We start from the raw sequence: 17662 nt of genomic DNA, 5'->3' as shown, positions 1-17662 counted from the left end.
TGCAAGCTGCTTTTGCATGCAAGGGAAGCCTAGGAGGGTGAGCTAGAGTAGAGTTTCCTGGTTGAGTCTGTCAGGCTGCCACTGGGTAGATTGGCTTGAAAATATAGGCCTCCCCTCACCCCCCAATATGCTCATAGCAGCTACTCTGCTTCTTGGGGGACAGGGCCATGGACCTACAATGGGAGTGCAGGATGTCTCCACACTGTGTGAGATGGGGTGAGGGAGGGTCCAGCAAGTGTACCACCTGCTTTTACTGCTGTTGTTAAAACTGCATTTCCTTAAAATGCAGTTACCTCAACCCTTTATCTGTTTCGGGGAATTTTGCTAGTTGTTCAGTGATTCTGTGGGGTGAGGGAAACTTGTAGCATCTTACACTGCTGGACTAAAAACAAGGAACATTTTAAAAATTATCTGAATAATGTTCATTGATGGAAGTTTTTTTCATTGAGTAACTCAATCTACTGGTTTCTGGTCATATTCCCTCCCCACCAACTTTTAAGTGCTTGACTAGTTTTGCTTTTGTTATAACCCTTATATTTTTGGAAAACGTTCACTTGAAAATAACCTTTAAGTCTGACTGCTGAATCCTCTTGTTCATGTGTTATACTTGTTACTCTGCATTTTGTGAGCTCAGTTTTTCTTCTTTTTTTTTTTTTTAAGGAAAATGAATTCTCTAGTGTATCTGGAAAATATAAGATTCTCTAATAAACTTATACTAAAGATTTTTCCAACTTTTCTTTTGCCTTTGTTGTTATCTGAGAAGACAAAACAAAACAATGGCAAAATTCTGTTGAAGATAGGGAGCAGAAAATTTTCCCCACAACCTTTAAAAGTTTGTTAAGAAATGTAGTAAAGTCAAAACATTCTTGATTGAATTGTCCGTAAAGTTTATAGTTTACTGTTTATGTTCAAGATTTAATTTATGTTGAAGCTATTTGATTTATTTCAAACAAAATAGATTGAAAACTGTTCTGTTGAATAATGTTTTTGGCAAAAGCTTAAGGAGCATTTTTGTGAATGGAAAAATATATCTCTTAATTTATGAAGCATTGGAGAAAGAGATTTGGGACTAAGATATTTACACAGACTTATAGAGTATAGGGATCTCCTAAACAAGTCATTTCTCTTATATATCAACACATTGTGTATTTTTATTATTGCTTTTATAATTCATAATCAAAACATGGATAAGAGCTTTATATAAAAAATATATCCCAAATACTATATAAATATTAAACTATTAGAAAATATAATTAAATTTAAGTAGCTGTTTTTTGTGTTTTTTTTAAAAAAAAATGTTTTCCAAAGGACATGCCTTGGACAGATGAGAGCACTGACAATTATACATTTTCAGTGGTATATATCTCAGCTGATTTTGTCATACCAATCTAATCCTATGAGGAAATGCAGTGCAGTTGTTTTTTTCAATTCAATGGTGTTCATTTTGCTTAGCAGCCAACTTTTGAAGACTGATCATTTCTGGGGCAAGAGTAAAGATAGAGGCTGTGATGATTGTAATAATTTTGAATTTTAAAATTTGACATTGAATTCTTTAGCTTCCTTGTATATTTATAACTTTGCCAAGAATAAAAATAGGTCAGCCTTTTAGTAAAGACTATATGATAATACATTTGATCCTACCAAATGAACACTTCTATAGAAAGATGGTATATCTTGATAGTGGTCATGGAGCATAAAAGTCACAATTATGGGTGTATTATTTTTAAGATTCCTTCAAGATAGAATAGCTTTGTGAACAATTGATTGTATACTGTGGATGATTGTAGTTTATGTGACTGTATCTCAATAAAACTGAATTTAAAAACAGATAGAATGTAGTGTTTCCTTTTAATCTTAGTTCTCTATTTCTATGGATATTCAAAGTATCACATTTTCTCTGAGGAAAGATCTCTTTATGAACTATGAAGTCATACTTTGCTGCCCACTATTGTTTAGTAAATATTCACAATCATATATATTCTGCTTTGCCTTCCAGTATGACAACTGCCAATTTTTCATACAGTCCTCATTCAGAAGAACCAGTCCCATGTTTTTGTTCTTCTCTCTGGACACTTCCATATGTGTTTAACACTGCTTTTTTTTTTTAAAATCTGAAAATCAACTTAGCTTCCATTTTAATAAGTTCTACCTCCTGATTTCCCAGTTTCTTTTAAGGGCCCCATTAAATTTCTTTTTATGAAAATTTGGAAATCAGTGCTCTCTTTTCCCATTCTTCTGACTCCATAGTCTTTTTCATTCTGTCAGTTAGGTCTTGGTTAATATTTTTTGTACTCATTCTTTCCTTTCTCTTTCCTCTGTTGACACTCTATATGTTCCCCCTTTTTTTCCCATGTATATACTAACAACTAGCTTATGATCTGGTTCCTGCTAACAGTCTTTCTCCTGACCAATCCATCCTGCAATTGTTGCCAAATTAATCTGCCTAAAAGAGCACTCAGCATGATACTTCTTTTTCTAGTCTTTCTTTCCCCTATTGAATAACATCTAAATGCTTAACCTGACATTCAGAACTACCCACAATAAAACCCCAACCCAACTTTTTACATGCATTTGATATCATTTCCCTATGTTTGCACTGCATTATAGCCACTCCAAACTTATTGTACTTTTGTCTCCATCCCTTTGTCCCTTTCTCAGCCAAGGATATTTTTCTTTCAGTTCTAAAATTCCTGCTAAAATCCTGCCTGGCTCTAATGCCACCTCGTCCTCATATTATTCCTTGATCATTCTAATTTGGAGTGGTACTTTCATTATTTTTCTCAGTCTTAGGGCACTTATAATGAGCCACATTGCGAAGTATGCATGTCATCTTACTTATTCTTCTATAGGATCCTTAAGTTTGAAAATTCAAGCTCATGCGTCTTCCTACTCCTTTTCCTTATTGTCTTCATAGAATAGGCTCTCAAATATTGATTGAATGAAGAAGACATTTGTATCAGGGCATGAATGAATTACTGCATTCTCAAACCTCTAATTTAGATTCTAGGTTGTGAGCAATACATTTATATCAAACTTCAACCATAATACTGTTTCTGTAATAGAATCTCACAAGGAGAAGATAGTGAAGCTAGTGGGAGTAAAGAATTTCTTTTCTCTTTTGTAGTATTAAAACTGTAGAACCATTTAGACATTCCTGTTGATGTGACCTAATTTAAAAAAAATACCTGAGAACACAATTATGTAATCTGAATAGTTGAGAAGGTGGGAAGGCAGTTCTAATCAAGGTAGAGGAGAATGAATTTGTTGCATTTGCAACTTGAGATATCTTTAGTAAAGACTGGGATTTCCCCTGGCATTTGAATCTCTAGTTCAAAAGTAATTTCTTTACAAAGAGTAATTTCTAAGGGGAACTGTCTTTAAAAATAAAGAGTGAAAAATTCAGCTCTGACTTTGTATATCCATGGCTAGTTTGACAAATTTATGCAGATAGAATATAAATGTCCAATTTTCTCATAGGATTCTAGTTTTATGTGCAGTTATTTAGACAAAATGGTATACCTAATTAGATAAATAGCCAACTCTTCCATTTGACTCCTCAGGAGCAAAGATAGTTGGAAGCTGTGGGAAAATGAGAAAATTCCTAATTTAATAATTCCTATCTGCTAGACAGAAAATCATTTTTATCTTTGACTTAGCCTGTGATTATATATGACAATGACCCATCCTTTATATGTCTTCATGCAGGTCTGAGAATTTCTTTAACGAACATGCCAAGGACGGGAATGAAACGGAGGAGAAAGATAGGAAAAAGAATTTAATTCAGTCCAGAACATGAGTTTTTAACCTATTGATCTGTGCATTCAATTTTGAGAAGTGTTCTGTCAACCAAATTTTTAGATTATCATATTACTCAATAATTTCTATAGTTGAGTTCTAAGAATGTGGGGTACCTACAATGTAGCTAACAGCAGCTCCATGCCAATAATTAAACATTGGTTTTTATGTGCCTATGAATCCACCCTCAGTTTGGGGTCAAGCAAAAGGCGTGTAGTGTTTCTTAAGATCATCCAATAGATGGAACAATCCATTTGTGTGTGTTTCTGTGAAAAGATTCTTTCTTTACAACAATACAGTGCCCTTCTTTCAAGTTAAATAGAGGATTTTCCCGGCACATCTTTTTGTTGTTTTTGTTAAGTAATCTGCATAATGCTTTGTAGTGCAAAGAAACAAAGAGTCATTGGAGCCTTTATTCAAGGGCTTGGTTTTCTCTCCCTCTCTCTTTCTTTTTCTCTCCTTTTCTCTCAGTTGGTTGTGTCTGTATGTGTGAATTGTTAACACATTCCCAAGCAGATATCACAGGACCATAACAAATGCAGTCAGGCTAATTTCCAGTCACATAATTGAAGACACAAAATTAGACTCAGATGATGGCAGTTATATAATCAAAACACATATGTACCTCATATTTCTACACCACCGTTCTGACTAAACTAATATATATTTTGTTACCTTCAGGATATATTAATATTCCATTTGCCTGGGGTATCAGAGAAACCACCCCCACCCCCAAAATACCTACTTAAAAAAGAGTTAATTTCTCTTACAAACAGACATTTCAGATTTGTTGCCGCAACTTCATGGTTGTCTGGAACCCAAAATGCTTCCAATTTTTGTTCTTCCATCTCTGTGGCTGGCCTAATCTTAATGATGCAACCGCTATGTGCCCATTTAAAATAGCAGGAGGAATGAGCAAAAGATGGGTGTACCTGTTTATCTTTTAGTGGAAGATTCTAGAAAGGGACCCCAGACTCTTACACATAGATTCCATTGGCCAGAACTTAGTCACATGACTACAGGTAGTTGCAAATACAGCTTTATTTTGGGAGTTTTTGAAAAATAAAATGTTCTAGACTGCATGAATGGACTTAATGGACAACTAGATATCTTTGTCACAGGAAATAAATCTTAAAGTACAATATTATTACATTTACTTTACATGATATAAGACTGTAGCATAAAGGAATGAAATTATTTGCCTGATCCAAACCAGAATATTGAAGCATTATTTAAAAAATGTTCTTCTGTGTTTCTACCACTTTGTCCTTGGCCTAAGAGATGAGAGACTGAGTTTCTCATATTCTTTGTTGAAAAATCAGATCACTGAATTAGATTTCTAACAGTTTGTGATTTACTGAATGTCTCTAATGTGCCAAGCCTAATAGCTCCTCAAGGAAAGGCAATATGTTGCTATCCCCAACTACCTAGAAAAAATTATTTTTGAATGAATATGCACAGTGGAAGTTACCTGTACAAAATAGACAACGCTCCCAACTACACAGCACTGTTACCTTCTCTATGCCTGTGTGTAATTATGTACATTAGTTACAATGATTTTGCCTCAAATTGTTGAAACCCAAATCAAGCAAATGTAAACTATTTGGGTATTTATGATTTTGCATAACAGGAAGTCTAAAGATAGGGCAGACTCCAGGGTTGGTTGATTTAGTGACTAAAAATGTCCTTTCCATTTCTCTGCTTGGTGTTAGCTTCATCCAAACTAGATATTGAAAGAAATGATGTCAGGATAATATATATACTTTTCATCTGTATCTACATTTAAAAAATAATTTTTAAATTATTTTTTGAAAGGCTCATCTCCCTACAAAACCTGTTCTTAGATATATCCATATTTAATTTATATCCCCACTGCAGTACACATAGCAGAATGCTGGATATATGATAGATATTTAGTAATACTTCTTGGAATTATTTTTTATCTGGTAAAATTTATAATGTGTATTTCATGTGAGTCAATATTGTGGAATGAAAAGAGAAGAACTTTGAAATCAAACAGATCTGGTATTGGATCTTAGGCAAATTAGTCTCTTTCTGAGCATGTGTGTCCTCATCTCTAAAACAGATATGATGTTGCCTAATTCCTAGTGGTGTTGAAGATTAAATGTGAAAATCTGTTAAAAAGTATAAATACAGTTTTTTGCATACAACAATTTAAAAACACTTCTAAAGCTGCCTAATAAAATGTGCAAATGCATGTATTTATCTTTGTCTACATATATGTTGGTTCCAAAAGAGCGCTATAATGTTGGCAGACATTATACATATTACCAAATAATTGATTTAGGTAAAAATATAAACAACCTTTGTGAATTTGTTCATCTTTTTTTTCTTCTTTATTTCACATCTTTCATGCATTTGTTTTTTACCTTTTATTGTGGTTCAGATGTAAAAATCTTCACTGATATATACAACATTGACTCTAGTTTGAGAGAAAATAATTTTGTGCACCAAGATTACCCTTTTTTTTCCATTTAAGAATTATACACATTTTTCCATCTACCTTTGTATTCTATTTTTATTGCCATTGAGCAGTTCCAAGTTTAGTTTCTGATTGAGCCTTCCCAAAGTCAGTCTGTATTTTTGCATGCTGGAAACCTGGCCTTATTCCTTTGAACAAAATCTATAGTAGAAAAACTTTTGTAAATAAGATCAAGCAAGCCAGAAAAAAAAAATCATTCAAGTTTATTGATTTATTCCTGACTGTTGGAAATTGTACGAAGTCATAATTCCAACTGAGATTTATTTTATCAATGTGAAAAACTTAAGTTAGCTTTAGTTTATCACTATTCTTCTATTATAAGGGAAATAAACGTATGTCTGTTGTTTTTCAAGTTGATTTCTGATATTTTTTGTTGCATGCTTGATATTATGATTAAATTACATAAAATATCTGAAACTTTTTTAGAAAATATTTTTCACCTAAATACATATTTAATATATGTGATTACTTCAAAGCATACCTCATGATTTGGTTTTGGATGTATGCATCCAAACAAAACAGAAAGTTCTGCCCTAACAAGAATAGACAAATCATATAGGCCAGGACAGACAGAAGAGAGATGATTTGGACAACAGAGTTGAACTGTATGTATGGAATATGGGTTAAATAGTCTACTCTATTGTCTAAAGGATTAGGTAGTATTTCTTAGCATATCACAGAATATAATATTGTGGTTATGTTCCAGGTCTCAGAATAATGAAACATTCCATTTATTTGAATCCTATTGAAAGCTGCATGAGTTCAGATAGAAGTAAGTACAAGAATATGAGGACACTGGTAGAGAAGACAGAAAATTGGAAATCAGCATATTGAAAATGTGTAAATGGAATGTGCTTACTGATTAGACATGACAACATGTCTCTTTTATCTTTTGGCACGCAAGTGTATAGCCATTAAAAATATCTAAATGTTTCTGTCTTTGTTGTGAAAGTTTTCAAGGATATACCTTTGGGACCCTTGGCTGTAACTTTTATATCTTTATTCATCAGTGTAGGGCCCACCATGTCAATGGGGCAACTGTTTTGCTTAGACAGCCACTTACAGAAGTAGACAATGTCATAAGAAGAAAAGATGCAAAATAACACAAGATGTTCCTATAGGTTTTCAGATTAGACCAAACCCTGACAAGTGGTGATAATAAAGAATTGCTACTGTCAGGTACATTAGGTGATACCTCCTGTGATTTAATTCTTTCATCATGGCTAATGACAAGATAGAGCTGTCATACTAGTACTACTCTATCTGATTCAGGTCTTTTGAAGTTTCAAGTTTGGTATTTAACCTAATAATTGATTTTTATCTGTCAAAAAATTATTCTCTCTGCTTCCCACCTTTATGCAAAGTAAATCTGTCCATTCCTAAATATTAACTTTTTGTCTTTTGGAATAAAAATAGTATAAAGGATAAAAAGTATCAAGTGACAGATATTATGGGATCCAAAATCCCCAAATAACAATGAGACATATGATTTCATTCATTTTTGATTCATCATATTATAGACGCTTGCTAGAATAATCCATGGTGGAATGAAAGAATGGAAGTGTCTTATAAATTCTGGGTTCATAAACTTATGCCAAGGTATTGCTTTAGACCCTAATGCATTTTGAAAAAGTAAAACACGTATTTATCATAATTAGCAACAATCCAAATGCAGATATCTGTACAGATCTCTAGATGAGCATAATAGAGTTAATGCTAATTTGTCCTTCCCTATTTGAATGTGGTAGATTCCTCAGTGCCAGTGATATACATTATCTGACTCTTGATCATCATTTATCCTAATTGTTTAATAATATTTTGGGGTGGAAAATCTCAACTCTGGTAATTGCATTTCCAGTAGCATTTTAAAAATAGTGCTCCCACCCCGTCAAAATGGAAACAAAAAGTAAAAGTCTTAACCACAAATTTATGAAAACAAGCTGGTCCTTTGGTTACTTAGAGCTCAGTTGGGTGGAGTCTGCATTAATGAGGCTGGAATCAAGGGTTTGGGTTCCCTATGGGCCAGTTAGCTCTTCATGTAGACGGAATTCATCCTGGGACCTGCTTCTGAGCAAGTACATGCTAGTGAACAGTTTGGGTGGACATGTGCAAGTCCATACTACCCCTTGAAAAGCAGACCACCAGATGATGGTTCTATGTTGCTAGCATCACAGAGTAGTGCTTACTTCATAGGTTATTTATTACTCTGTTGTGCTGGCTGAGACAAAATTTTTAAAGAATATTTAAATACCTAAATTTATTTGAACATTGGAAATATTCTTGAAATAGTATACGATTCTGCACACTCAGCAATATTGTATAAGACTTTATTAGGTGTCTCAAAACACTATATTTTTAATTAAAAAAATTGCTACATATATAAAAATACATGTGATATAAATAGTAGAATTTTATACCCATGACCCAGTATCACAACCCAAATCATCATATCTACCATGAGTAAGGGATTGATATTCTTGCAGTGACTCAAAGCAGCACTTTTTCCAGTGTATTTAAAGTGTGATCTTGTGTGTGTGTGTGTGTGTTCTTCAACCCTCTCTCTATAGAAGGCCCATTTCATTATGAGAAATTTCCCTTCCTGATTCTCTAAATCACTACTTTTCCCCATTTTTCAATACTTCTAAACCCTTCGCATTCCCAGTCTCACAGATAAAACACATAGTTTATTTGCCTGCCGTCTAAATTATTTCTGTAGCTTCCTAATTGGTACTTTTGCTTTTGTCTTTATTTCATAGGCCACGTTTCTACCATATTCACCTTTCTTAAAATGAAGCTTTTGTCTGAGACCTTCCTAACTTGAAATCTCCGTTAGATCCCAGTTACCTAGACCAAAATATCCAATCTCTTTCATCAAATATTCAAGGTCTACAATCTGTCTCCAGGCAACATTTCTAGCTGTTTTTCTCACTGCCCTTCTATGTGAACCTTTAATAACACATTTATTACTAGAGTTTCCTTTTACCTGTCATTGCATTTTTCAGTTACCTATTGCAAAACTTTTGGCCCATGTGCATTTTCAAGTCCAGATATACCCAGATCAGAAAAACATTCTTTAATATCAAGTGCGTTTCTATGCTGCAGCCCTTTGTTGAGAGGCAGAAACCAGTGAGTGCTGCCATTTGAGTTGCTCATGGTGTTATAAAACAGGTTAGGCATATGTGATTTAAACAAGGCAGCTCCAAAACTTTGTTTTGGACTCTCTCAGTCTTAAAGATGTTCAAGGTTACTGGCTCCAATTCATACATAGCTTCTCACTTGTCCTCTATGTAACTTGAACATATGCTTAATTTACACTCACCCAAACTGTCCCACCTTGGTTTAGTACTTTGCAATGCTACGTTTTTGAAACGTATTCCTCCTAAATTATTTGGCTCAATACATTTGGCCTTCGGGTAATCGGCACCTCGATTTCTGCAGTCTCATACATCTCTCGGACAATTGACATTTGTGAGATAATAGAACCCCTTACCCAACCCTCCAATATTGCAATTTTCCTTAAATTGTGTTTGATTTGGCACCGTTTACCTTTGGCTTATTTCTAGCACTTCCAGGCTTCTAGTCCCTACGTGTTATCCAGTTCCTGGTCCCCGACATGACCTCTGTCTTCTAGCTATATCCAGCCTTGTATTGAATACTCAACTTGCCAACCCCAGAGAATTCCTTCCTCATAGCCTACACTGCACTACAGTCAGTTGTATCCATTTGCTGAACCTGAATGTAAATTGTGCCTTCTTGCCTCCTTTGCTCATTCCACCTCTTCCTGCTTTAAATATCTCCCCTCAGTTTGTATTAATTCACATTGCACTTCAATGTTTACTCGTACCCATATCCTTTATAAAACTTTGGTTACTTGCCCAATTCACAGTGATCTCCCCTAACATTCATTGACCCTTTTCACATACTTTTAAATAGAATATCTGGTTTTAATCAGCAAGAGACAGAGGGTATAGTAGCTAGTGCTCTGTTTGGAGTCAGACAGATTGGACTAAAAGTTAGACATTTTACTCTATTCTCTTGCCCTCTGATTTCTCATTTGTGTAATGGTAATAATAATAGATGGTAAAATAACAATAGTAAACTGTGAAATGGTAATAATAATAATAAAGTCTTCCTGTAAAGATTAAATAATATATTGAATTTATTCAATAAATATTTGAGTGCTTACTATAAGCCAAGCACCAGACTAGTATATGTGTGTGAACCAAATGGATCAAATTGTCTGCCCACATGCCAGATGTTATTGAAGTAATAATGTCACCAGGTTCATTGTGATAGGGTTGTGATGTTTACTTCTTTTGCATCTTTCAAAGTACTAACACATTCCCTTGTATATCACGGTACCCTAAGGAATATTTTCCTCTGTTTTTCCATCTTGTATTGTTACATTTGGGTCTTGGTTTTAATTTTATACATAGTGTTTTTATACATATAAGTTTGATTTTATTACCTACTTCCCACAACCACTCTTTAGGTCATGAATAGCATACAAAATATCCCTTCATTTATAGAAGCCACCTCATAACCTAAATTCATAGAACTGAGTTTTTACAAATACATATTTGATGATGTTATTTTAATGCAATAACGGGGAAAATACAACATACTTCCAAGTGAATATGATATCAGGCCAGGTTCTGGCATCCTCTGGATTTTTATGGCTTGAACACAGTGCCTGAATTTTGGAATTCTTAACAAAGTATTAGTAGATCATGAATTTAACCATGGTGATGTAATCTTGGTAACATATGTGCAAAATAAAGTATCAGTTCCATTGAAGACTTTATTTCATCCTGACTCATCTGCGGGTTCTTGAGCTGCAAATGCTGATGCTGTAAAATGTGCCTGGAGAAACCACATGTTTAATAGCCCTGTCTGAAATGCTCAGCACTGTGCTTGGTTTCTACACTTCCACACTGATTACAAAAGAGATGACTAATGATGAAATTCAGGAAAGTGAATTTGAGACAAAATATATTTAAGACCTACTATAGTTAAGAAAGCGAGTTGAAATCCTGTAGTGGCTTTATGATGGTCTGAGCAGATTCGGTGAGAGAGGCCTCACTAGAAATGCTCCATATTTTTGAGTAGTTTATTGGTTCTGTAATAGGCCAGAAAGTCTCCTTTCTGATTTTAATGGCATTGGTTATATTTTTAAGTAACATCCATTCTGTATTACAGCACTTTAAACTCAGTTGCCTGAGAAAATAGAGACAGAGCTGTGTGTTTGTGTGTGGATGTGCTCAATCCTTTCTTCGTTTTATTTCAAAATGCTGTTGCTCAAGGTTAATTGTTGCATGTTTTGCTCTGCTTTCGAGGACAATAGAATCAGAGCATGGTTTCTACAGAGTTGCTCAGAGAAAGATCCAGGCTATCTAAAATTAGGTTAGATGGACCTAGCAAAGAAATCAAAGCTGTTTTATATTTAGTTCTAGTGGGACATCCTGCTGTGCATTGATGTAACCATAATATGCCCTCTTAGGCCAATGTGGGACACCGATTAACTCCCTGCAGCAGAACTTGTAGACAGATATTGTATTTAAGGGGATAACATTTTTTTAATTTCCTGTGCTACCAGAGAGTACCAGGATTATTCTGAAAACTTTTGTTCAAATATTTTTCATGTCATCAACTTTCCAGCATAATAATAAAATAATCTTTTTAAAGTTTTGCATTTGCTACTTAAAGAGTAATAAAGTAAACGTCTATAAAATTGTATAAAATTTAACTAATGAGAAACACCATGGTTAATATGAATAGGGAAATAAATTGGTGTTAATATATAGTTTAAATAATTTTATTAATGATATTTTGCATGGTTTACTCTTCATATATCATATGAATTAGCAAAGCAGGCTCCAGATACAGGAACAAAGCTAATTGTGGACATGACAGAAAGAGGTCTGTTGTCATCTGAGTAAAAGAGCCATGAGATAATTTGGAGGATGCAGAGCTATAGCTACAGTCTTCTCACATTTTGTTCCTTCTAAAAAAAAGTTGTTTTGTTCCTTCTAAAACAACTCCAGAGAAATAATCAAAGGAAAGGCATACATTGTCCTTCCTTTCCTCCTTTCTTACATTTTGCTTTCTCTTCCTAATTGCCCTTCACTCTGTAACTATACTGTAACTAACTTGGTATAATAGTTCATCATATCAAAAACTGAATATTCCAAGAAGTTCAGTATCCATTTTCCTTCTTCATGAGGAATAATCTATAAAACAATACAAAGGAAAGAACAAGAGTTATTTAGTAATGAAAATATAAAGATTCTCATTAATTTTAATATTTTAAATTATCATTAGTGACTCTGGGATAATAGTCAATGAGTAATGAAATTAGTTAGAAATAAAGCAGTTTTATTGAAAAGTGAGTTTCTGAGGGTAGCTGGATTATTTCTCTGTCTACATATGGGGTTGGGGTGGTGTGGTATTGTTAATTAACTTTCCTTAACTTTAGATTAAAATTAAAACAAAATAAAATGTATGAGCTGTGAATTCTTTTAATGATTATTTAATTAAATATTATCTCATGTGTATTAAAAATTTGCATTTTCTTTTCATTGCTGGGGTCTAATGAACCACAGAGTGGGGTGTTTAATTTAACAATTTCTCTTTTAATATTTATGACTTTTAGGTTCACAGGATTTTATGTAAAAATATAGGATCAAAAAGTTGAAAGGGGCTAAACTTTTTCCAACCTCTTTCCCTGTAGAGAAGCCATTCCCAGAGCACAGTAGATTGTAACTGAAGTCCTATATTCCCAGATAGGAGTACCACAATTTTCATGTTTAATAGCTATATTTTTTTACCATCTTTCATCATGATGATCCGAAGTCTGTCTCTGTAACTAAACTGTTTGTAATCCTGATTGGACTTAAGCAATCTGATCTCAGGAGTAGGAAGGGGTATTTTTATCAGGTATGTATGAACATCCAGAAGTGTCACCAACTGGCCAGGCCAGTGGGCTACCAAGATTACTATTTTGTCTCCAGTTTTAGGGAATGATGATGTGAAATCATCACTATTCCTCTAAAGAAAGAATCTGTAGCATTAAGGACATGTTTTGATTACCTGTAGTTTCCCTTAATAATTCATTTATTATCTAACTTACATAAATTTGTCAAATTTTCTTAAACTTTGGTCCATTTTTAGATTCTATATTTCAGTGACTTTAAGACGCATGATTAATTTTTTTCTGTCACTAAAAAAGAAAAAACAGTGCTGTAAATTAAAGTGTCATAATTCTTTCTTATCACCTAGAATTTTCATTTTATGCCTATTGAAAGAATTTTTGGATATATTTAGGCAAATGTTTTTATAATGTATAACTCATGAAACAAGAAAAAAGTAAAATATACATGAAATAAATTGGTTGAGGTATCCCAAAATTTCTTTACATTGAGATTTTTTATTTTTTTTTATTTTTTTTTATTTTTTAAATACAGTTTTATTGAGATATACTTACATACCCTACAGTCATCCACAGTGTACAATCAATTATTCACAGCGCCATCATGTAGTTGTGCATTCATCACCACAATCAACTTTTGAGCATTTTCCTTACTCCAAAAAAATAAAAGTAAAAAAGAACACCCAAAACATTCCACCACCCCCCATCCTATTCTAGTTTTCATTTAGTTTTTGTCCCCATTTTTCTACTCATCTGTCTATACTCTGGACAAAGGGAGTGACCTCTGCACTATCTTGCCTCTAGGACCTTGCTGTCTTTCTTCACCGTGGCTCATTCACCTTCACCTTTGGATCAGGCCCAGAAGACCAAGGTTTCTCTCATTTCCCCTTTTAAGCCATCTACAGACACTTTGGCTGTTTCCTATAGCTAAAGGAAATGATTGATATAGCCTTGCCTGCTTTCTCTTCTCTTCTCTTCTCTTCTCTTCTCTTCTCTTCTCTTCTCTTCTCTTCTCTTCTCCTCTCCACCCTCTTCTTTCTTTTTTTTGAAGAAACAATTTCTTTTTATTGAGGTAAAATTCACTTAACATAAAATACACCATTTTAAATATTTTGAAGTATATAATTCAGTGACTTCCAGCACATCCTCAATGTTGTACAGCCATCACTAATTACAGAACATTTTCATCACCCCAGAAAGGAACTCCATACCCATCAAGCAGTCATGTCCCATTACCCTTTTCCCCAGTCCATGACAACTACTTATCTAAGTGACTGCGGATTTACCTATTCTGGACAGGTCATATGAATGGAATCCTACAGTGTAGCTAGTTTCTTTCATATAACATTATGTTTTCAAGGTACCAAGTTGTAGCATGTATTAGTAAATCATTCCTATTTATGGAAAATAATATCCCTTTTTATGGCTATGTCATATTTTGTTTATCATTAGTTAATAGACATGTTAGCTGTTTCCACTTTCTGGCTATTGTGACAATTGCTGCTGTAAATATTTGTGCACAACTTTGTTTTCAATTCTCCTGGGTATATATTTCAGATTGCAATTAATCATGGTGTATAATAATCTTTGATATGCTGCTGGATTGAGTTTCCTGACATTTTGTTAAGGATATTTGAATGTGTACTTGTTAGGGACACCGGTCTATAGTTGTCCTTTCTGGTGCTGTTGTTGGTATTAGGGTAATATGTCTTGCCTGCTTTTTCTATTGCAGAAAAAGATCATTTGAAGTCATGGAATGAGGTACAACTGTCTTCAGCATTCTGGGGAATTGAAATTGAAATAAATCAATCTTCTCCCAGATTACTACCTCAGGATACAAGGAACTAAAACATTCAGATTTTATGGAATTACTACAAATTAAATAGGCCAAAGACGTGGACAAAAGTTCATGAAAGAAAACAAGTTACAATATGAAAACCATCAGTCTAGTTAACTTTTTTCCTTGGTTCCTCCAGTCACTTGCCCTTTCCTCCTGACAGTTTCGGGTATCATGAATTATCCTGATAAAACTAACCATCTTTTTTGATTAGCAAAAGAGGGCATGTTTTTCAGCTCATTATGTGTGATGCCATAAAGCATCTTATTAAGACTTCCACTTCTGCTTTGGATTGCTTGGGGCCTCAGATAACAAAATCTTTAACCTCAAGATGAATATGGTTAGAATAGGGAAATCGAGCTACGGAAATCGATTCTGTAAATTATTTTTATTGTCAGTGTTCATTTCTGCATAGCTCAGTGATTACCTAGCAGACTCCAAGTGTGAGCTTTCTTTTTAAGTTTCTTGAGGGCAGGGACTGAACCTTTGTACTTCTGGTGCCTAATTTAATGCATGGCAAATAGGCACTCAATAAATGTTCTTTAAACATCACAGTGAAGACAATTTATAGAAGATAAGAAGCTACTAAGTATATTGGATCACAGAGGTTAGAATAGAGGAATGGGCTATAAGTTACTTCCATTCTTTGCTTTCTTATGAACTTACATCTTCTACAAAATTTAGCCCAAATATCATTTTTGCCCCATACCCACACTTCTGCCTAAGTAGTTAACAACCACACCCTAATGCTCCAATAAAAATTATGTGACTACCTCTCAAACGCTCTCATTCTATGTGTTCACATTTCATATTCCTTTCTAATTGCACGTTCCTTCTGGGTAAGGACCATTTCTTATTAGTTATAACACGGTACCTGAGACGTAGAAAATATTCAATATATGTTTGATGAATGAATGAATATATAAATGTATAGATCATACCTTGAGGCCCCAAACCCATTTCCATATACAATGAGGAAAGAAAGATGAAACTTAACATTTATATATTGAATTACTGAATATTTGTTGAGTATCTGCTATATACAAGGCAGAAAAGAAGAGACAAAAACAAATTGTCTCTCCAGTTACTTTTAACTCTTTCAGCAATGTCCTAGTCTCATCATAAAAAATCTATTCTGTTGGTTTAGTATCCATTCATTTTTTGGTTAATCTTCATGTGCAGTTTTCTCAAGTGTACTTTCAAATACTGCATAATGTTGCAGACCATTAAGTATTCCAATGACTGTCTGAAAGACTAGAGGAATCATCATTGCTTTCACTTCTGTTTGACAAAGCAGCAGCCAATGGAGTAAAATCCTCCTTTTTGGTGGCAGTGGAACAGTATGATACTTGACTGCCAGGCGTCCAGTTTTAGAAAAAGCCAAGGCACTGGGATATAAAACACCACATACTATGCCAACCAGTGAACTTCTCAGAACACAATTCTCTTGGCTTATATTACCTGAATACAAAGCATCAGTTACAAAGAGCTTATAAGTAACTATAGTAGACAAAAATGGAAGTGTAGTCAATGATGCATATGTCTTCAAAGCATCGTGGTTAACTCTGAAGCAGTGTCTGAAAATGAAATTTGACAGTATTCCTGAAAAACCAGCTGTTGTTCCAAAGAACACTGTTCCATATATATTTAAGGTCTTTTCTTAGATATTCAATTTTTTTTTCTATCATTTCAATGACTGTTGATCTTCTGAGTTTTGCATCTCCCAGAGAAGGTCTGGGCTGACCATGCATTTATGTTGCCGTCTGGATATCCTTGGGCGCTTTCCCAGCTCTCACCGGCACCACGCCTACATCCCTCAATTCAGAACCCTACATTGAGATTTTGACTTTTCTACTTAGAATCATTCATGTCAATTTTTTAATAGTTGTTTTTTGTTTGTTTTCTCACCAAGAATGTGGAGAAGCAGCATTTATAAAAAATGGAGAACAATTATCATTTCAAGAGCTTTCCTTCTGAGTTTTTTATGCATATGTAGGCATACTCAAGTGTGTCACAATTGCAGCTGGATGATAATTAATATAAGTGGTCTGTGATCAGAGGTATATAGATGTGAAAGCTCTGAACGTTATGACTGGCAATAAATATAGTAGTATATTTTTGGTAGTAGTCAGAATTAGTCCAGCTGGACAGACTAAGGATATCTTCTACATGAATGTTTCTGAAAAATGATCAGTTTCCATTCCTCAATTTCCTTGTGAAGGTAGTATCCCAAGGGACTTTGCTCTTTACAGCCTCTTCTAAATGTCACAAATTATAGTGTCCTTTTTGGAGATATGGTACCCAAGCTATAGATGCAAAGACGTGGTACCCAAGACCCTGGAAAATAAGCCTTAATCATTATATCAAGAGAAGATTATGAGTATTCAACTTCAAATTCATTGAGGGAGAGGAACTCTGGATCTTCCAATGAAAAGAACAGCTTTTGAATCAATTTTGTTAGTTTTAGATTTCATGCTTGCTCTAAACAATAAAGGAATAATTTAGATATAATATATTGTGTTTATGTAGAAATGACCTTTTGGGAAAGCTGCCTTATTTATCTAAGTCGAGGTGGATGAGGAAGTATAGTTAGAACAAA

At 34.1% G+C, this 17662-nt stretch overlaps 1 protein-coding gene and 1 pseudogene across 1 annotated transcript in view; one reads left to right on the top strand and one right to left on the bottom strand.

Moving 5' to 3' along the window:
- The window catches only part of MAGI2 (membrane associated guanylate kinase, WW and PDZ domain containing 2), a 1506415-nt gene that overhangs the window by 20519 nt on the left and 1468234 nt on the right, over positions 1-17662 (top strand).
- The window catches only part of LOC119534764, a 95005-nt pseudogene continuing 93484 nt past the window's right edge, over positions 16142-17662 (bottom strand).

This window comes from Choloepus didactylus, chromosome 5 (assembly GCF_015220235.1).
Source record: "Choloepus didactylus isolate mChoDid1 chromosome 5, mChoDid1.pri, whole genome shotgun sequence".
Taxonomy (NCBI): domain Eukaryota; kingdom Metazoa; phylum Chordata; class Mammalia; order Pilosa; family Megalonychidae; genus Choloepus; species Choloepus didactylus.
The sequence above is the reverse complement of the archived record's forward strand: the minus strand, read 5'-3'. Positions and strand labels throughout refer to the sequence as shown.